We start from the raw sequence: 20393 nt of genomic DNA on the forward strand, positions 1-20393 counted from the left end.
AATGAGGCTTGCTCACTGGGACTATTTATATGTTTATGCAGTGCCTAGCACTGTGGGGCTGAAAAACAGACCCACAAACACCAAACTGTACAGGCAGGACCTAAATCTCTAACCTTTGGACAAAGAGATTCTCAAAAGCTGAAGTCACCTTGGTTCTTATTCTTGTTTATTTTTAATGTACAAATTCCTCTGCACTGAGTGTAAGTGTAGAAGTTACCCAACAAGAGGCTAACCTGTGCTCTCCTTGAAGAGGTTGGAAACTCAGAGGTCGTCATCACATGGAATTCCCCTGAAACTCCATCCTCAAATGGGGACACAAGAGCCCACTCTTTGGATCCCAGGAATCCCCCCTTCCTGCTTCTCTGGACCCTTCTCTCTCTAGGCAGGCTGCCTTCATCTGTGCAAATCTCTCTTCAAAGGTGAGTGCAGCCTGAGATACCACTGCTTCAAACAATAACAGCCTAAGTGTGGATTTCCCCTTCCAAGGGAGGGCAGAATGGCAAAGACTGCCCCTGCTCCACCCCCCAAACTGAACAGGTGCCCCATCCCCATGGAATGCCCATGATGGGACTGCCACAAAGGAAAGGAGAGTCTGCTGCTGACACTGCACTCCTCCTACCTCCTGAGGATCTTCTCTATCCCCCCATGGAGACTGGGCAGGTTTTTGTTGTGTGAAATGGGAAGAGGGTTGTTTGAAGCCTTAACCTAACACCTTAGGGCCCAGTCCTCCAATCAGTGCACCTCCAAAAATTCCACTGACACCATTGGGAGTTTTGAGTGCATGGAGACTAGAAGATTTGGGCCCATAATAACAGGCTATACTCCCTCTTCCTGGTGGGGGGGAAAAATATTGTTGCAATAAGGCAGGACACAAGTCCTGTTCCTTCTTGGAACATGCCCACCCTGGCAGCATCCTCTAAGCAGGACAGAAATTAGCATTCTGTTCACTATAAAAACAAATCAGCAGGCATAGACCTCTCCAGGTAGCAAGAGTAACTCCTATTGCTATTAATATTGACCACCTGCAGCATTCCCAACTCATGCTGGCTTTGGAGAGAAAAGGACTGGAACTGAGACCCACCCCCAACTGATAATGTAACATGGACCTCTGGACCATTTTGCAGATTTCTTTAGATTCTGCAGTCTCACAGGTTAGTGGCAAAGAATAGCCCGTAACCCATTTATAGACCATCACTGCACAGCAGAGGAAGGGACCCTAACAATGTTCTGGGAACATTCTCTGAGTTTCTACAACGAATGGCCAAATTTCCTTATTTTCTGTTATTTCACCTGAGCTGCAGTTTTGTATCTGTTCCCTGAGAAATGAGGTCTTTGATGGAAACACTGACATTGCTTTTTGTCATTCTCCTTTATATTTCATGATGCGTGGCAGGTTTAAACCCTTGGGAAGGTTAAAATGGTTCCACTGTTTAGACCAGGGGTGGGCAAACTACGGCCCGGGGGCCAGATCCGGCCCTTCAGACATTTTAATCCGGCCCTCGAGCTCTCGCTGGGGAACGGGGTCCAGGACTTGCCCCGCTCCACATGTGCTGTAGCTCCGGACAGCTCCCGGAAGCAGAGGCATGTCCCCACTCCGGCTCCTATGTGTAGGGGCAGTCAGGGGGGCTCCGCATATTGTCTCTGCCCCAAGTGCCATCCCCACAGCTCCCATTGGCTGGGAATTGCGGCCAATGGGATCTGCAGGGGCAGCGCCTGTGCACAGGGCAGCATACAGAACCGCCCGACCACGCCTTCGCATAGGAGCCAGCGGGGGGACATGTCGCTGCTTCCGCGAGCTGCTTGAGGTAAGTGCCACCTGGGGACTGTACCCCTGATCCCCTCCTGTGCCTCAACCCCCAGCCCTGATCCCCCTCCCACCCTCTGAACCCCTTGGTCCCAGTCCAGAGCACCCTCCTGCACCCCCAACCCCTCATCCTCAGCCCCACCCCAGAGCCTGCACCCTCAGCTGGAGCCCGCACCCCCCCCCCCCCCCCCCCCCCCAACCCTAGTTGCGTGCGCATTCAAGGCCCACCATACAATTTCCATACCCAGATGTGGCCCTCAGGCCAAAAAGTTTGCCCACCCCGGTTTAGACTCTGAAAAGTTTCTCTCTACAATGAAGGGGTCTTTATAGTCTTATTATTATGGAGGCACTAGTCATGGTTTCATGGTTAAGGCTAAATTGAGTTTTGCTCTTAAAGCAGAGATTATAAATGTAGGTTGGTTTAAAAATAAGTCGGAACATGTACTGCCTCACCATGGGGACAAATCAAACATAACTGCTCCAGAACTGCCCAAATGCATAATTGTCCCATATTTAGCATCCTGGGGACAATATTATCTTAATTTGTTATCTTAAATCAGATCTGTAAAGTCACGGTTACATAGTTTTCAATGATGGCAGATAGCCCATTCTTCATTCCATGTTATAAAACGTACACACACTGATGTGCAGCAAGGCTGGTGGCTTACCCTAGACATCAGGATTGACATCCTTAAATGCCAGGGAATTGCAAGCTGTAATTCCAGCAGGGCTGACTCAGAGCTTCATCCTTCGGAGTTAGGAAAATGGAGTTTTAGCTTTAAAAAAGTCGGGGAGGAAGTGGAGGCTGATTCTCTGTTGCAGTGCACCTTATGAAGACCTTTCTAACAGGCAAAGCAAATGGAAAGTGGGGGTAGCATTTTACATTTGCATTGCAACGGTTTAAATGACTGCACAAGGTAGTGAATGATAGAGAGTCAGGACCTGGGGTCTTTAATCTCCACGCAGTATAGACAGAGGCCCTTAATTTTTGAAGTCTTATCTGAAAGACATCCCCACCGCCACGTGCGCGCACACACGCAGCGAACAAGGTCGGTGAACCTTCTCAGGTGCTCCATTGCTGTGTTTGGGTTTGGAAGCTGTGATAGATATGGCAATTTCCTGCAATATCTTTGGGAGATTTTGTTTGTATTAAGTTTATGTATCATTGTGGGCCAGGGATTGTATGTAATACCACGGGGGAGGTGGACCACAGCCTTCCAGGAACTAAAAACATTGAGGGGTGATTAGGCAAATTTTCTCAGGCTGTAACACCTCCAGAGAAGTACCACTGCTGGGGAAGCTCATATATGCTGGTTCAAACTGGATTCTCCAGAGACCAACAGACAAAGAAATGGCTTTTGGATAAAATAGCCTGAATTTAAACTGACTCAGAGGCAGGCCTCCTTTCTGATCCAGCAAACAGATAGGACCTTCTGTCCAGGAGAGCCTCAATCCTTTCTGAGAAGGGTCGTAAGGACTGAAGTTGAGGAGGCATCTGGTAAGCTTTCTAGCATGTATGTAGGTCTTTTTATTAGGGATGTAAATATTGTTTTAAAAGCTAACCATTTAAACGATTAAAATTATATTGTTTAATCAGTTAACCAATTAAAGGGAGAGGGGCTGGCTGGCCCGGGGCTGGGGGTTAATGGTTAAGGTGGGTTAACCGGTAAGACTAATGCTTACTGGTTAACCGTTTAATATTTTACATCCCTAGTTGTTGTTTTCTCAGTACTACTTTCTCCTTAAGAATAAATGTGCTTCCTTAGAAAAAGCTGTGTGGGAACACAACTGTGGACAATTATGCTGTTTATAGTCTCTGAGGAGAAAGCAAATGGGAGTTGCATGTCGGTTTATGCAGTCTGGCTTTCTGGGGCTCTCACAGCATAGGCAGGGAACTGTGCAGCCTGGAAAAAGCCCTGATGAGGACAGAACAAGACGTGGGTCTCCGCTAGGGTGACCAGACAGCAAGTGTGAAAAATTGGGATGGGGGTGATAGGAGCCTATATAAGAAAAGGACCCAAAAATCAGGACTGTCCCTATAAAATCGGGACATCTGATCACCCTAGTCTCTGCCCAAGAAAGGTGACAGCTGAGGAGCCTAGAAGTGGGTGCCCTTGCGGGGCCATGGGAGGGGAATACAAGTGCTGTTGCCTTGAACTGTGATCAGAGCTTTAAGCCACTTTTGTACTCTCCACATTTTTGGGCTGTGTCAAGCTTGGTGTACACTTAAAAGTTATGTCAGCATAGCTATGTTAGGGGTGTGAAAAAAACCACACACCTGACCTACGTAGGCATGCTGACAAAACTCCCAGTGTAGATGCAGCTATGTTGACAGAAGAGGTGTCCGTTAACATTGTTTGGAACTCCTTCTGTTAGCGTATGCTGCATGTGCGTGGGGAGGGGTGGAGGGTGGGGGAGAGAAAGGGGGCTATGCCAGTACAGCTATGCTGACATAGGCTTCGTAGTGTAGTAGACATACTTTAGTTCAGGGATCGGCAACCTTTGGCACACGGCCCACTAGGATAAGCCCCCTGGCAGGCCGGGCCGGTTTGTTTACCTGCTGCGTCCGCGGTTTTGGCAGATCGCGGCTTCCACTGGCTGCAGTTCGCTGCTCCGGGCCAATGTGGGCTGCGGGAAGCAGCGCGGAGCCAGCCACACCAACTGCTGCAGAAGTCACGGAGGTCACGGAAAGTCATGTAATCTGTGACTTCCATGACCTCCGTTACAGACATGCAGTCTTAATCATGAAGCACTGAACAAGTATCATTAACATTCACTCTGGAAAACAAAATAGCTCTGATAGTGTATGTACTTGTTCAGGTTTTCTTTTTGCCCCAAACACGTTTGTTCCAGGCAAACACAGAACATGTTCTCCATATTTATAGCCGTGCATCTTAAATAAGTATTTTGGGTTAGGAAAAACTTCAAATGTTGTGATTGATGAAATGAACAGGTGGGACATTTCAGGTGCTCCAGATGTTCCTGGGACACTGGGCTATTATGGGTAAAATGCCTAAGTGAATTAAATGCCTTTGTCATTTTTATAATGGAACAGGCACCTAAGTGAAAAACTATGAAAAATTGGGTCTGTCCTAGTAAAACAGGGGTAAATGGTACTTTAGTCCCAGAGCATGCTTTGTACTTTGTGTAGACATATCTACATGTACTTCCATCCTGAGATGGTAGCATTTTGTACCCCCTGCATGAGATGGAAGGTAGAGGAGAATCGGGCACCTGCCCTGCCCCATCCTGCCTCGTAATAGCCAGAAATGCTCCCTTATGTCCAGCACACAATCCCTTAGTAAATCCCTCCAGTAAAGCCTGGGATGTTAGCCAATTTCTTGCTGGGAACTGGGTAGTAATCATAGGTTTGTTAATCATTTTTAAATAAAAGCTCTTCATTGTGTGTCAAGCTGGTCACTATAGTAAATTCTTCCATTTCTTGAACCTGTTGCATAAGCCAGATCTTATCACTTCCATTCCAGCCCCTTCAGGACCAACATCTATTTAATGAAAGTCTTCTACTTCTAGAAAATTGTTAATGATAACCCAGTGATCTTCCTGCTACGGGGGTAGATAAAACAGACCATACCCTGTATCTGGATAGTTAACTGCAGTTGTACCAGTCAGACACAAGAGGGCACACTTCTCTCTAAAAGTGACCTGTAATGTGACTAAAATCTAGTCCCTTGGATAATGTGTGCTCAATATAACGGGTTGAAATGTTTCAACTTAAAACAAATTTTGGCCAAAAAAAAAAAAAGTGTTTTGAAGAAATGAAAATGTTTTGTGGGATCATGCTGGGTCCTTTGAAATTTCAAGTTTTTCTGTGAAAAAAATCAGTATTAAAAGAGCTGAAGAAGAGCTCTGTGTAGCTCAAAAGCTTGTCTCTTTCACCAACCGACATTGGTTCAATAAAAGATATTCCCTCACTCACCTTGTCTCACTTACATTAAAAAATTGTTTTAATATCCGTGGAGGGAAAAAGCACCCTACTTTTGTTCACTTTTTTACCCTTCACCTCCTTTTTTTCCCCAAGGTGAAAAAAAAAAAAGTGACAAATGGCTGAAGTGAAACTTTCTGAAAACTTGTTTGAATTTTTTGTTTAAAAAAAGGAAAAGTTTCAAATGAAACAAAAACATTTAATCGCTTTCAATTTTTTTTCTCGAAATAAAACCTTTCTTCAACCAGCTCCCATGCTGAAGGCCTCAACAGCCATGCTAAGGGTAGATCTATACTGAAAACACGACAGTGGCTCAGCTGCACCAATGCTCCTGTGCCGCTGTAGGGCTTCAGTATACACCCACACCTATGCCGACAAAAGGGGTTCCCCCGTCGCTGCAGATAGATGGTAGCTAGGTTGATGGAAGAATTCTTCCATTAACCTAGCGCTGTCTATACCAGGGATCTCAAACTCAAATCACCACGAGGGCCACACGAGGACTAGTACATTGGCCCGAGGGCTGCATCACTAACACCTTTTAATATAAAGATACAAAAGCCCCCCACTCTGCCCCCGGCCCCACCCCATCCCTTCCATGAGGCCCTGCCCTGCCTCTTCCCCCCCCTTCCCTGCCCCCCATTCCAACCCCTTCCCCAAAGTCCCCACCCCAACTCTGCCCCCTCCCTGCCCCTATTCCAACCCCTTCCCCAAATCCCCACCCCTGCCCCGCCTCTTCTCCGCCTCCTCTCCTGAGCGCACGGCTCCCCACTCCTCCCCTCTCCCTCCTGGAAAGTGCTAAGCGCTGCCAAACAGCTGTTTGGCGGCAGGAAGCACCTGGAGGTAGGCAGAGGAGTGGGGCCGTGGTGCACTGGGGGGAGGGGGATGGGGGGGTGGCAAGGGAGGGGAGCTTGGCGGCCCGCAGGAAATAACTCGGCGGGCCGCATGTTTGAGACCCCTGGTCTATACTGTGAGTTAGGTCAGCATAGCTACATTTCTTGGGGGGGTGTGGATTTTTCACACACCTGAGGTCTTGTCTACGCAACAAAATTAAGTCGACCTACATGAGGCTGACAGACAGCCATCGCAGTAATTACTGCAGTTTTTCACGTCCACACTAGCTCCTTCCGTCGGCGGTGCGTGTCCTCACCAGGAGCTCTTCCACCAATGTAACTGACCGTGTGGGGCACTGACAACTGGAGCCCCACCAGCTGCCAGCCCGAAGCCCCGCTGCTGCCTCCCAGTGAAGGATTGGGGGGAGGGAATGAGAGCCCAAGCCCAGCTGCTTCCCAGTGAGGGATTGGGGCAGGGGGAGTGCTTAGGTTCTCCTTTCATTCCTTCAGCAAAAGGCAGCAGCACCACTCCGACCTCTCAGCCCTGGCGGTGGGGCTCTGAGCTGTCAGGTGATGTAACTAACGCAGTATCTACACAGACACTGTCTTGCCCTAACTCTATCGACCTAAGCACTATGCCTCTTGCGGAAGTGGAGTTAAGTTGATGTAGTGGGCGACTTACATCGGTGGGAGCCCCATTGTAGTGTGGACACTTGCAGAGTTAGGTCAATGTAAGCTGCCTTATGTCAACCTCAATCTGTAGTGTAGACCAGGCCTGAGAGACGTAGCTATGCCGATGAAAGTTCCCAGTGTAGACCAGCCCTAACAGAGTCATACTGAGTGCACTGTACTACCTAAGAACTTTCTGTTCCTGATTCGTCCCTGCTCTTTCACATGTGCCACCATTTATAATTGTGTAAAGTGCATGCAGATAGGGTATAAAATGTCACAGGGTCTGATTTGGTAGCATTTGACATCCACTTTGCACAAAGGGAAATAAGTGCAAAGACAGAGCATGTCTAGACTAGGATAAGTATATTTTTTAAACATGTCAAAATGTTTTAACAAACACGTTGTAAAACTCTAATGTAGACAGGGCAAGTTGTATCTGAAAATGTGTTAGCTGGTCAAAATGAACCCCAGTGGAGCTGAATAGCCTTGTAGACATTCATTGCAACCAAGGCCAGTGCAACCACTAGGCGGGCGCCTAGTGGTTGAGGGCACCTAAAAGCCCGCTCAGGCAAGGAGGTGGAGTGGAGGTGAGCTGGCGCGGGGAGGGCCACCTGCAGTAAGGGGGGGAGGCACACAGGGGAACCGCTCCCCGCCCCAGATCACCTCCACTCTGCCTTCTCTGCTGAGCGCACAGCCCCTGCTCTAATTCTCCTCCAATCGGCGCCACAAGCCTGGGAGGGAAGGAGAATTAGAGCGGCACTGGCGGGCTCAGCGGAGGAGGCGGAGCGGAGGTGAGCTGGGGCGGGCTCCCCAGGCAGGGTTAGCGGCCTACCCAGGAGGGGTTAGCTGCCGTGAAGGGAGACTCCCCGGGCGGGGTTAGCTGCGGGGGGTGGTGGGGGGTAGCTGCTGCAGCGGGGGGTGGCTGGCTCCCTGTGTGGCGGGCTGGGTTAGTTGCCATGGCGGGGGGGCGTTGTTAGCTGCCGCAGGGGGCACAACGTGGAAGTTTCACCTAGGGCACGAAACTTCCTTGCACCGGCCCTGATTGCAACTGCGTCACTGAAACTGGTTCCCAAGTACTGACAGTAATCTGGGGTGACACGCTTCCATAGTGCAATTGCCACTTGCTTCTGGAATGGGTTCCCTAGGGAGGTGGTGGAATCTCCTTCCTTAGAGGTTTTTAAGGTCAGGCTTGACAAAGCCCTGGCTGGGATGATTTAGTTGGGATTAGGTCCTGCTTTGAGCAGGGGGTTGGACTAGATGACCTCCTGAGGTCCCTTCCAACCCTGAGATTCTAGGATTCTCCAAGCAGACGGATATTCTCATTCTGGTGTTCTTGTGCTTCAAGGCTGGGACAAGCTCAGCCCATAAATCCAGGAACGTGGCCTTCTGCAGCCGCTGTTGGCCCCCAAAGTGATCTAGTTCCACCATTCAGTGTTCATTGGCCAGCCCAAAAGTATTGGTCCACCAAGTAGAACTACTCCAAAGCTAGATCTTATAGGAATACCTGAGCAACATCAAAGCACAGGTTCTCTTCTACCAGTCTGCAGATTCCTCTAGCAAGCACTACGTTGATTAGGCCCTCATCCTTGGGGACAGAGATCAATTTGGAAATAGTTCAGCCACCAGTGAATTCTGGAATCCTGTGAAAGTGAGAATGGACATTTGACCTCTGCTCCCATAATTCCCTCAGATACGGTAGTATCCCACAGTCCACAGCAAGTTTCCCAAAATGCAGTGGGCATAGAGGCAGTGCAAGGGACTTTGTGTTACCCATTCAGAGTGTTAAACTAATGCTGCATGATGTATTGTGAACACAAGCCTTGAAATGCAATGTCATTTGTGCAATGCAAGCTTAACAGTGTGAATGCACTCAGCTCAAATAGGTCTGTTGATTTAACTAAACCAATATACTGTAACTTTTGTGTGTAGGCAGCACTAAGATAGATAAGCCCTCAGTATCAGAATGGCACTGGGCTGATGACCAGTGTTTAAGATTTCAATGGAGCATTTCAACACCATTCTGTAAGAGACAAGAAGTCCTTTCTAATGTAATAACTTGAACTGACTTCCTCTTTGTTTGCAATTTAACCACAGACATACTGGCAATGACTAAACAACTGGGCCAGCCACTTGCTCAACACCCAGAATGAAAGACTGAGGCCATGGGAAGGTAGCTGTTTCTGGGGGAAAAGCCAAGTAGTAGTAGTGGTAGTAAAGCTGGCTTTGTGACAAGACTGGCTTTTAGCTGAACTGGAAACAATTTTCCTGTCCCACCAAAAAAAAACCCAACAAGATTTTGAAAAAATTTCCCATCCCAAATCAGGAAGAAGACTTGAAATCTCTAAAAATGTGATTAACCAAAAAATAACCATCAATTCAGATAATTGAAACATTTTATTTCTGTAATTTCAACAGTCTTCTTTCGATGTTGAAAATTAGCTTAAATTTCAAAACAAAAGTTGCTTTGAAGTGGAAAGCTGGAGTTCTTCATTTTGGAAGTGTCAAAAGGAACCAACTTGACAATTTCAAAACTTTTATTTCATTTTTCAAGTTGAAAAATTCATCAAAACTGACTCTTTCCCGTGGAAAGTGTCTGTTTAGACAGATTGATGTTTTCCAACAAATAAATATCGTGGCAAAAAATTCTCAACCAGCTCTAGTGACTGTTAATGTGTTTGGGGCCGAGTTAAACTCACAGAGGCCTAACCCTTGTCTGCAATACACCTGTAACTGAGCCATCCGCTCTCTGTCCAAATTGTCCCAAACAAAAAGGGCTCATCTACACTTCAGCTTTAACCCAGTGAGGAGACCTGCTTACAAACACTGCTGTTCCCTTGTCTCATTACAACACTGTTGTCCTCTGACCCAGTTACAGTTCGAACGTGAGCACAGACAGGATTTAACCTTGTCCTTGTAACTGGGTTAAAGTCATGGCCGGTCCTTGCAATATTTTAACCCTGTTGCAGTTGAGTCAGGGACCAACTGTGGGGTAATTGGGTCCCCTGACTCAGGCCATGTCTACTACGGGGACTATACTGTCATAACCTCATAGTGTAAATTCAGCCTAGAGTGACCGAAGGGGTTTATCTGTCTCTGTAGGAACACCACCTCCCCAAGCAACAGTACCTAGAAGGACAGAAGCATCTATCTAGCTGCATCTACACCAGGGATTAGATAGATTTAACTACAGCTGAAGCTGCTGAGAGACCCGCTGTTTTTGCTGGAGTTCTGAAAATAGACCCGCTCTTGTGAATTGCTTGTATCAATCAAATTTTGCATCAGATTAATTTTCCATCAAAATTCTTGTTCAAGAGCATATATGCTTGTGAGTAACATAGGCTAGAAATTCTGGGCCCAATTCTCCACTGACTTGCATGTTTTGTAGACTTTTACCCCTTTGCAACATGGGTGTAAATCATTTGCAAATCATATACCCACTTGGCACTCACTTTGTACAATGTAAGTGACAATGCGAAGGTTGCATCCAGACTAGGAAAACAGGTTGTGTTAGAATGTGTTCATAACATGTTTTAACTAACAAACAAACAGGATTTTGGGCATAGTAAAGATAGTGAAAGCGGAGTTAAAAAAAATAAGCTGGTCATGGTTGGCTTTCAGGTTTGTGTTATAGAGTGCTTGTGACTGTTGTCAGTTGGCATGCGTGTGTGTGTGTTTTCTCTCTGTGCGGTCTCAGCTCTAGGCAGATCGCTAGCCCAACAGACCTTGACAGTATTACCCAGAAAGACCACAGACTCGGTTCAGTGGCAAAGGCGCTCAGCCAGCTATTGCCCTCAAGATACAGTCCTAGCTTCCTGGATCAATATCTGCAGGTATACTAGCACACGAGTACCCAGTGGCAAGGACTCCGCTCAGTCAGCAATGGAACTTTTTGCTGACCCCTTGGCTGAAAAAGGGTTAAGGCGAGATACGCCACCCCTTCACCACCTGAATTTGCACTTTACTCCTGATGTTTCAGACAAAACATCAGCATTCATCACTTCCGCCAACCACTGATCTTGTGTTTGGTCGGGGTGTAGTTGTGCTAGTCTGGAATGTGTTTACATATTCGGTTTGTTTTAGCAATGCTAACATTACCTGGGCCAAGTTCATGTACCAGACAGTGAACTTGCAGGCAAGCATCTGCTTTTTTGACAGGGCCTGACTTTTGCTCATTACATAACTTTTGCGGACTTTGGTTCAGGCCTCGCACCAGGCGCCGTGCTCCAGGCTCTCTCTTTCTACTGCAGTGAGAATCAGACTGCAAAAGGGCCTGTAGAAGTCTCGGCCGAGGTTCGGCCCTCAGCGGGGCTGTGGGGTATCCCACCGCCTCGCTCTGGTCCGCCGTCAGTCCTGGTCCGGACAGCAAAAACACGGTTAGGGGCTCAGGCCCTGAAGCAGGGGCTGAGCCAATAGGTCACGATCCCAGGCCCTTAAGCAGGGGCTGAGCCAATAGGGTTGTAGCATCCCAGGCCCTAGGTCAAGGCAGGGCAGCTATCAAATAGCCAGGAACCCAGGCCCTTAAGCAGGGGCTAAGTCAATGGGTTTGTAGTCCCAGCCTCTCTAGGCCAGGGAAAGGGGGAGTCTGCCACCCAAGGAGTGGGTGGCAGGGGGGACGCAGGCCCTCCCACTCCACTGCATCCCAGCCCGGGGCCCTAGCAGTGTCGGAAACTCGCTGCTGTCAGTGGGGATCCCGGCCGCAACACACTGACATCAGCTCTGGCAGTGCTGCAGCCAGACTGGGGTTGGCCGCCCCCAGGCTACTTCCACACTCCCCCTCGTAGGGTACCTGGGCCGTACTAGTGCCCTCGATGGTCTCCACCAGCATCGGTTCCTCCGGGTAGGTAGCGAAGGGTAGGTTTGGCTCCTCCTCGGGGTAGCTGGCAAGGGGCAGGCTCAGCTCCTCCTTGGGGATAGCTGGAAAGGGGCAGGCTCGGCCACTCCTCCTCGGGGTAACGGGCAAGGGGCCTGCTCGGCTGGCCTGGTGAGTCCTCAGGCCGGTCGCAGCCTGCTGCTGTCTCCCAAGCGGGAGCTCAGCCACAGACATCTGCTCTCTCCGGCTTGTTCTCCACTGAGCTCTGCGGGCGGGCTTTTATACTTCCGGGTCAGCGCCGTGACCTCTGAGAGGTGGCCGCCGGACCCAGTGGCTCCGCCAACGTTGGTGTTAGGGGAGGTTCGGCCCTCAGCAGCGCTGTGGGGTATCCCACCGCCTCGCTACACGGCCATTATTTCAGAGTGCCCTGAACTTGACTCAGGATCCAATTCTCAGCTGGGGTATATAGGGGTTGCTCCACTGACTTAATTTAAGCTTTGCTGATTTATGGCGGCATCCATAGATTCACAGATTCTAGGATTGGAAGGGACTGCGAGAGGTCATCGAGTCCAGTCCCCTGCCCGCATGGCAGGACCAAATACTGTCTAGACCATCCCTGATAGACATTTATCTAACCTACTCTTAAATATCTCCAGATTTAAGTCCGATTCTAGGACTTAAAGTTCCTTTTATTCTACATGTGGTGTAGAGTCCTTATTATGAATGACAGACAGTCAGGCCTGCTTATGTTTAGAAACTATTTTGTGACCATTGGCTGATCCTGTCCCCATCACCTCTTCCTGACTCCCAAGCTGTTTACCATCTTGTTTCCTGAGTTTGTGTACTCCCTTGTGCTGCACTTAACTCTAGATCTGTCAGCTTCCAGGTTTACATTTTTCCAGTTATCTTGCATGTCATTGGCCGGGAGTGCAGTCGGGGCGCTGGCAACCAATGATAATGATTCTGCAGCAGGAACATTAGTTAACGACTCCGTGGATGGCGTGTGAGTCAGAACAGACTCCAGTTCGCTCTGCAAGATAAACATGAGGAAAAAGTGACCTAGATCAGGCTCTGTTTCTTAAGTCAGCAGATGTGACTCAATCCACATGGGGAACAGTCCGGCTAAATAAGAAGGTGCTATTTTTACTTTCATTTTTCTCTGCACAGTCCGTGTAGGAGGAAGGTAACATAGTGCAAACAGTACTTCCCCCGTTCACAGGGAGGCTAAGTGACTTGTGCTAGGTCACACAGGGAGGCTAAGTGACTTGTGCTAGGTCACACGGGAAGTTTGTGGTTGAGCTGGGAAGAGAGCACCGCTCTCTGAGGCAATAGGCCCCACCTGCATCCACAGAACCACAGTCCCTCTCAGATAAACAGCTTCACATCTAACGGTGCTTGTGTTATCTGTAAAACATACTCAACTGGGTCAGGTGCTTTGAGATCTACAGATACAGACACAGCAGGCCCCGATTCTCTCTTACCCTGCACCTTGTCCAGACATTTATACCGGCACCAGGAGGGAATTAAATGCTTCCATCCTGATTTGGTAGCATTTCACCCCATTTTGCAAGGCAGTAAATGACTGCACTAGGTGCAGGGCATGGCTTGTGCTTACACCAGGAAAAAGTGGTTTTTTTATGGTGCAAAATCCTGGTGTAGACAAGGCAAGTTGTCATTTTATCTTGATGTGGATGGTAAGTTACGGGGGGAGGGGAAGGTGTCCCTCAACCAGCCACATCTGTCTTAGGGTTTTACCTCACCACCCATCTTCCACATCAGATCAATAGCGAAAGCTAATTTTGAGTCCACTTCCTGGAGTCTCTGGCTTTTCTTCATCTTTGGGGTCAGGTTTTGGTTTTTGGCTGGTTGGGGTAGGGGTCAAGGACAGATGGGAGTGTCGGTATTGTGAATGTCTGTCTTATAGGGGAAAAGATTTTGCAGAGAGGAAAGTTTTACAGCATTCCTTCACTTTGGTCAAACTGTATTCATCTGAGCTCCAGAAGTTTGTTCCACAGCCAGATCCCCTTCACTGAGAATGCTGTCTCTAGCTCTCAAGTGCGTAGGCCTGGACTTTGTGAGCTGTATTGTCTTGGAGGAGTACAGCTGAGGTGGTGGTTCAAAGCTACATTGAGGTTAAAAAACAAAAAAACAAAAAAACCGACACTGCCTTATGCTGGGATACCTCATTTTAAAAATACTCCTTAAAATGTAGTGTAGTGTAGACAGGGCCAGGTACGGGCACAGCATTTTTATTATTAGGCAAGATATGCAGTTGGGAACATTGAGACAGGAAGCTGACTTGCCTGAGTGTGACTTTGCTGTAACTGGTTAAGTCTTGATTTAAATATTGTCATGGGTAGGGACAGTGTTGTAGCAAAACCACTTCCTCCCCACAGGCAGCTTCACCCGGTTCGCCCACTGGCGGTTCATTCACCGCGCCCGGCTGAATTGCGTCCCTCTCAACGGTGCCATCCGCCACGGGAACCGGGACAAACGCTGCAGGAAGTGCGGGTACGTCAACGAAACCCTGCCCCATGTCCTGTGCTGCTGCAAGCCCCATGCCAGAGCCTGGCAGCTACGCCACAATGCCATCCAGGACCGTCTAGTGAAGGCCATCAACCCGCGTCTGGGAGAGATCACCGTCAACCGCGCCGTCCCCGGCACCGACAGCCCGCTGCGCCCAGACATCGTCGTCACGGACAAGGTTGGAAAAAAGATCATCCTGGTTGACGTAACGATTCCGTTCGAGAACAGGACCCCGGCTTTCCGCGAAGCCCGAGCCCGCAAGCTCGAAAAATACGCCCCCCTGGCTGACACCCTGCGGACTAAGGGCTACGAGGTGCACGTCGATGCTCTGCTCGTTGGGGCCCTGGGTGCCTGGGACCTGTGTAACGAACGCGTGCTGAGGACCTGTGGGGTGGGCCGTCATTACGCACGGCTCATGAGACGCCTAATGGTCTCGGACACTATCCGTTGGTCCCGGGACATCTACATCGAGCACATCACCGGCCACCGCCAATACCGAGAGTGAGCCGGGGAGACTTCATGCACCCACACCCCCCCCCCCCGCTGGACTCTATCCCCTGAGCCCTGAACCCACCAAACCTAACTGAATCCAGCCCCGCGAGGGTCACCCCATCCCCATTACCCAGCCCGCTTACTTATACCCATGACTGTCTCTACTTTCCGTATGGGTGATAGACCCTCACCGCTTATCGACTGTTTCCTGATCCCGCCCACCGGTTACCCACCCCTCATTGGGGACATTGCAGTCTGTATATACTATGTGTGCTGCCCAACTCCAAAACACCAACATACCCCTATACTCTGTATGTTACCCCCAATGACCAATAATTGATGCTTCAAACTTTCTGTATTGTTTATTTTTTAAATATTCTCTAATAAAATTTAAATCTGTTACTGCAACTTCAGTGGAACTGTGCTGAGTTGCACCAGCTGAGGACCTAGCCCTATTTCTGTTACAACCCCGGAAACCGAACTCCTCTCTGTACAGAATAAAGACATCAGGCAGCTTTATGCATGTGCCTCTCCTCTGACCTGGAGGGACCAATTCCAGAAGTTCCTCATTCTTCATTCCCAGTCAGTCAGTCCTCTCTGCTGAGGCAGCTAATTAATCCAGTTGTGGTGGTGACTTTCCCTATGTGAACACTTGTTTACATTGCAATTGGACTGAGACCTAACCCCCCATTCCCCAAACTCATTTCACAAAGGCCACTGAACAGCCAACGCCTGGCAAGAACTTTTAGTCTCCACTGACCTAGGCTGGATATGAAACAATAACCTAGAGGTGAATGATTCTGTATTCCATTAACAATCAGTCAAACAGTGCATCCCGTGGATAATGTCTGATAATATGAGAACCCTCGGACACTCAGTGAAGTTAACTCTCCACCAATTTAGAACCAATAGAGCAGTGTTTCCCAAACTTGGGACGCGGCTTGTGTAGGGAAAGCCCCTGGCGGGCTGGGCCGGTTTGTTTACCTGCCCCGTCCACAGGTTCGGCCGATCGCAGCTCCCACTGGCCGCGGTTCGCCACTCCAGGCCAATGGGAGCTGCTGGAAGCAGCGGCCCGCGTATCCCTCGGCCTACGCCGCTTCCCGCAGTCCCCATTGGTCTGGAGCGATGAACCGTGGCCAGTGGGAGCCGCGATCGGCCGGACCTGCAGACAGGGCAGATAAACAAACCAGCCCGGCCTACCAGGGGCTTTCCCTACACAAGCGGCGTTCCAAGTTTGGGAAACACTGCAATAGAGGGAAATACTTCACAAAAGCTATAGCCATCCTGTGGCATTCACTGCTCCAAGGGGTCAGAGCTAATTACTGGGGCTGGATTTAAAAAGGGCTGGGTCAGTTCTGACCTTCAGCTCCCATCCTTGGCTACCAATTCCTGTTCCAACCACTAGGCATGACTGCCCATGCCCCAGTCTCTGACAATGTGTGATGCTGTGCAAGTTGCTTCTCTGTGTCTCACCTTCCATATATGTCAGCTGGAGACTGTAACACTGGTCTATCTTGCACTAGGGGACCGTGAGGATAAATTCACGTTTGTTAAACTCTCCCTGATCCTTGGCTGGAAGGTGTATCTATTATTGGCAATTCTTCAGACTAGAGCAAAGCACACTCCACTGCAATGCAGCTGGCTAATGGGGCAACTGTGCCCTGGAGAGAAGGATTTGTTCCCAACAGCTGCAGGGGATCAATTTACGCTCTGCAATGAAAGAGATTAGCTTTAATTGGTACAGGGACAAAAGTTATTACCAGTTGGTCATAAAATGACCCAGCCCTTTTTAAATCCAGGGCAGGGGTAGGAGGGGAAAGGCAGTGAGAGGAGTGGATGGGGCAGGACATTGGGGGGACGAGGTGGGACCAGGGAGGTTCTGGCGCTCCTGCTGGAGTGTGCCACCAGATCATCTTCCATTCTCAAGCATTCCATATTCCTCCCCTAAACAGTAGGTATTGGCCAAGGACAAAGGCAGATGCAGGAGCAAATGGACCATAGGCTTTATGTTCCTGATGTCTTAAATGCTGCTTATAGGCTCTGCTGTATCAGTAATCGGGAGCATTTTCATTTGCAGTAAAGTTTAACTTAACAGCCTACTGGAGTCAGCCTCCAACACAATGACTCAGGCAGATTGTAGTCATGAATTAAAGTGCAGTATCCTGATGTTCTGTTCAAAATTCAGATGAGTAGGCAAATGTCATTAGGTTCTTTGGCAGCTAAGATCTGTGTGAGGAGGCTGCTGGTGGCTGGCTTCCCTACTACAAAGTTACCACATTTACAATGAGGAAGTTGGTGTTGGTTACCTCTGTAGGTACAGAGAGAGATTGGCTGCATACCTTTCCACTTTCTGGAGACTGTAGAATCATAACAAAAGACAGGTGGGGACACACTTTCCTTCACTGGCGATAGTAAGATCTTTTATGCTGCACGTAGCCTTGTCTATCGTAGCAAACTTTGTAGCTTCATGCGGCTCCACCATTAGCAGCAATGATGGAAGTTATAGTACAGATGAGACTCAGCCATTTTTGCTATCTTATCATCTAGCCCTACTTAGCATCTCTGGAGTCATACATGGGAAGAGAGTTAACTGAGTCCAGTGTCCTATCTAGTAGGCCACGCTACCTTTTTGCTGCTCAATACTTCCACTGTTTCTCTTGCTGCCAGGGCTGGCTAATGTTTGCAGCTGCAATGTTTTCTAGTGTAGATGCAGGCTGTGAGCTTTGTTTTGCACTGACCTGAAAGCAACACTATGTTGCTAGTTAGTTTCTAATTGTATAGGGGAAACATCTACTCTGCTCTCTGTTGCAATATTTGATATGCATATTAAGATTTGAATAATTTTTATTTTTAGAGACACTATTTTTGGTAGAAACTTGGAAGAGAGTACTGTGCTGTATATAGGGATAACTACTGCACCTTTAAGAAGAAAGTAAACACTCTAACTTGTATCAGTAGTTCAACATTGCTGTTACAGAGTGAGACACACCAAGGCTATGTCTACACTACGCAACTTTTAGCGACACAGCCGTGCCGCTAAAAGGTGTGCTGCGTAGCCGCTCTTTGTTGGCAGGAGAGAGCTCTGCCGCTGACAAAAATGTTCCACCCCCAATGAGAGGCGGGAGCTTTGTCGGTGGCAGAGGGTGGAAATGCCTTGCTGCTAAATGATGAACTAGTATTTGACTGAGCCCTCAAGGGTTAACACGTTGTTAATGTAGCCTCACACTCTACAAGGCAGCACAAATAAAGGGAGGAGACACAACAAACGCATGGCAGTGGCTGCTATCATTCCCTGTGGAAACTGAACGTGATGATGAGCCCACCCTATCCCACTGGAGCACACTACTCCCTCCACTTTCCAAAGCGCCCTGTGTGTGTGCGTGTGGGACACGCAGTGTGTGTGTGAGAGGGAGGGAGATGCATTACTCCTTTAAGTACACCGATCCCACTCTAAGTACACTGCCTTTTTAAGTAGATCAAGAAGTTGACACAGCAGCTGCTGCCTGCAACCTCCCTCTGTCCTGAGCCCTGTCATGTCCCCCACTCCTCTGTGGAGATGGGTACAGGAGCAGGGGGAGAGCAGCAACAGCAGGACACCTTGACATCAGCACCCCTCTTCCCCCCCACCCCGTGCACAACAAGCTGGAGGCTCCCAGGAGCAGCACACAGCAGTGGGGAGGGCAGGGGTGAAAGTAATTTACAGGACTTACCAGTACTGCCAGAGTCCGGGGGGGGGGTGTGTGGCCTCAACCAGAAGAGGCAGACCCTCTCAAGATTTAAAGGCCCTGGGGCACCAGCTGTGGCTGGGAGCCCCAGGGCCTTTAAATCAACCCGGGGCTCCCAGCTGCAGAGGTGGCTGGGAGCCCCTGGGCAAATTAAAGGGCCCAGGGCTCCGGCCGCCATGGAGCTCTGGGCCCTTTAAATCCCGCCTGCAGCTCCGGCGGCAGGGCTGGGACCGGGATTTAAAGGACTCTGGGCTCTTCGCAGTGGCAGGGAGCTCTGAGCCTTTTAAATCCCGGCCCCAGCCCTGCTGCCAGAGCTGTGGGCGGGATTTAAAGGGCTCGGAGCTCCCCACCACTGTGGGGAGTTCAGAGCCCATTTAATCCTGGCCGCGGAAGCCAGTGCGATCCAGCACAGATGGACTGGACCGGCTTACTTTCACCTCTGGGGGAGGGACACTTGAACTGCCTGGCAATTGATAGCCTACTGGGCAGCAGCCACACAGGAAACTTAGGGGGGCTGCCAGCCCACCCTGGTTCCAAGCCCCCACCAGCTAGCTCTAATGGGCTGCTCTTCCTGCAAGCAGCGGACAAAGCAGGCCCCTGCCAAACAACGTTATAAGGGAGCATTGCACAACTTTGAATGAGCATGTTCCCTAACTGACCAGCGACATAACTTTAACCAGGACGACGTTAAGTGTGGAGTTACTGTAGTCCACATAGGGGCAGTCCCTTTTCAGATGTCCTGAGCCCCCACATTGATAAACAATTTGGCAGTTTGTGGGTGGGGTCTCCTTCCTCTTTTCTTCTCCAGCACTTTGTAGTCTGTAGTTCCCCATCTTTCCTCCCCAGGTCATGTTCTTTAAATGAACATGTTGTCTTACTCGGGACACCAGCTTCCATGAACTCAGTGAATTTAACAGTGGCTTCCAGAATAGTGGGTTAACGCCTCCATGCCCAAGACCTAGTGATTTGGGGGAGGCACTGCAAAAGCTGTTCCAAAATAATGAAATCCATGATCTTCCCAATTCCTCAGTCACCTGGCCTCAGCCACCCAGGGATCCATCCAATCCAATAATTTGTGCAAAGCCCCTAGGTCTTGTCCCCTGTGCCCCCCTTGCTGTCTAAAATTCTGGCTTTATCCATCTGCTGACAGACCCATCTGATCTAAAATGGCTGCCTTTATGGTATCATAATCTGAGGCTTTTTCATTGCACAGCACCCTATAAACAGCTTGTTTCTCAGGAGAGATTGATAGGGAGCCCATACTTTCTATAATCCAAAAGGCAGGGAAAACATTAACCAGAAGGCATCGGGGTCAGGCATATGGCCCATTTTGCACAGCCCCATGACCGTCGCCCACTTATCACTCCCTATCATGGGACTCCCCAGCTTCTCCAAGAGTTGTTACTGCACCTGCGACTGGCCTGCAATAAATTGCTGTAGGCTTTGTTGCTGGTCTGCTTTGTTTGCTTCCCCAATGCCTGTTGTCCCCGTACCTGCCTGTGATGAATGACTGCAATTAATAACGCACCGTGCCACCCCATGTTTGCTACCCCGGCCGATTATAACCATCATATTGATAACAATCGATGCT

At 49.2% G+C, this 20393-nt stretch overlaps 1 long non-coding RNA gene across 2 annotated transcripts; it reads left to right on the forward strand.

Moving 5' to 3' along the window:
* Window positions 1-255: 255 nt before the first annotated feature.
* Window positions 256-14903, forward strand: LOC117868745. 2 transcript variants are annotated; one of them, XR_004643709.1, is made up of 4 exons: window positions 256-419; window positions 1029-1151; window positions 3067-3302; window positions 14456-14903. It is a non-coding gene; the product is annotated as an uncharacterized LOC117868745 (long non-coding RNA). The 2 variants fall into 2 exon arrangements; XR_004643710.1 differs by lacking the exon at window positions 3067-3302.
* Window positions 14904-20393: the final 5490 nt, after the last annotated feature.

Source organism: Trachemys scripta, chromosome 22, assembly GCF_013100865.1.
Source record: "Trachemys scripta elegans isolate TJP31775 chromosome 22, CAS_Tse_1.0, whole genome shotgun sequence".
Lineage (NCBI taxonomy): Eukaryota > Metazoa > Chordata > Testudines > Emydidae > Trachemys > Trachemys scripta.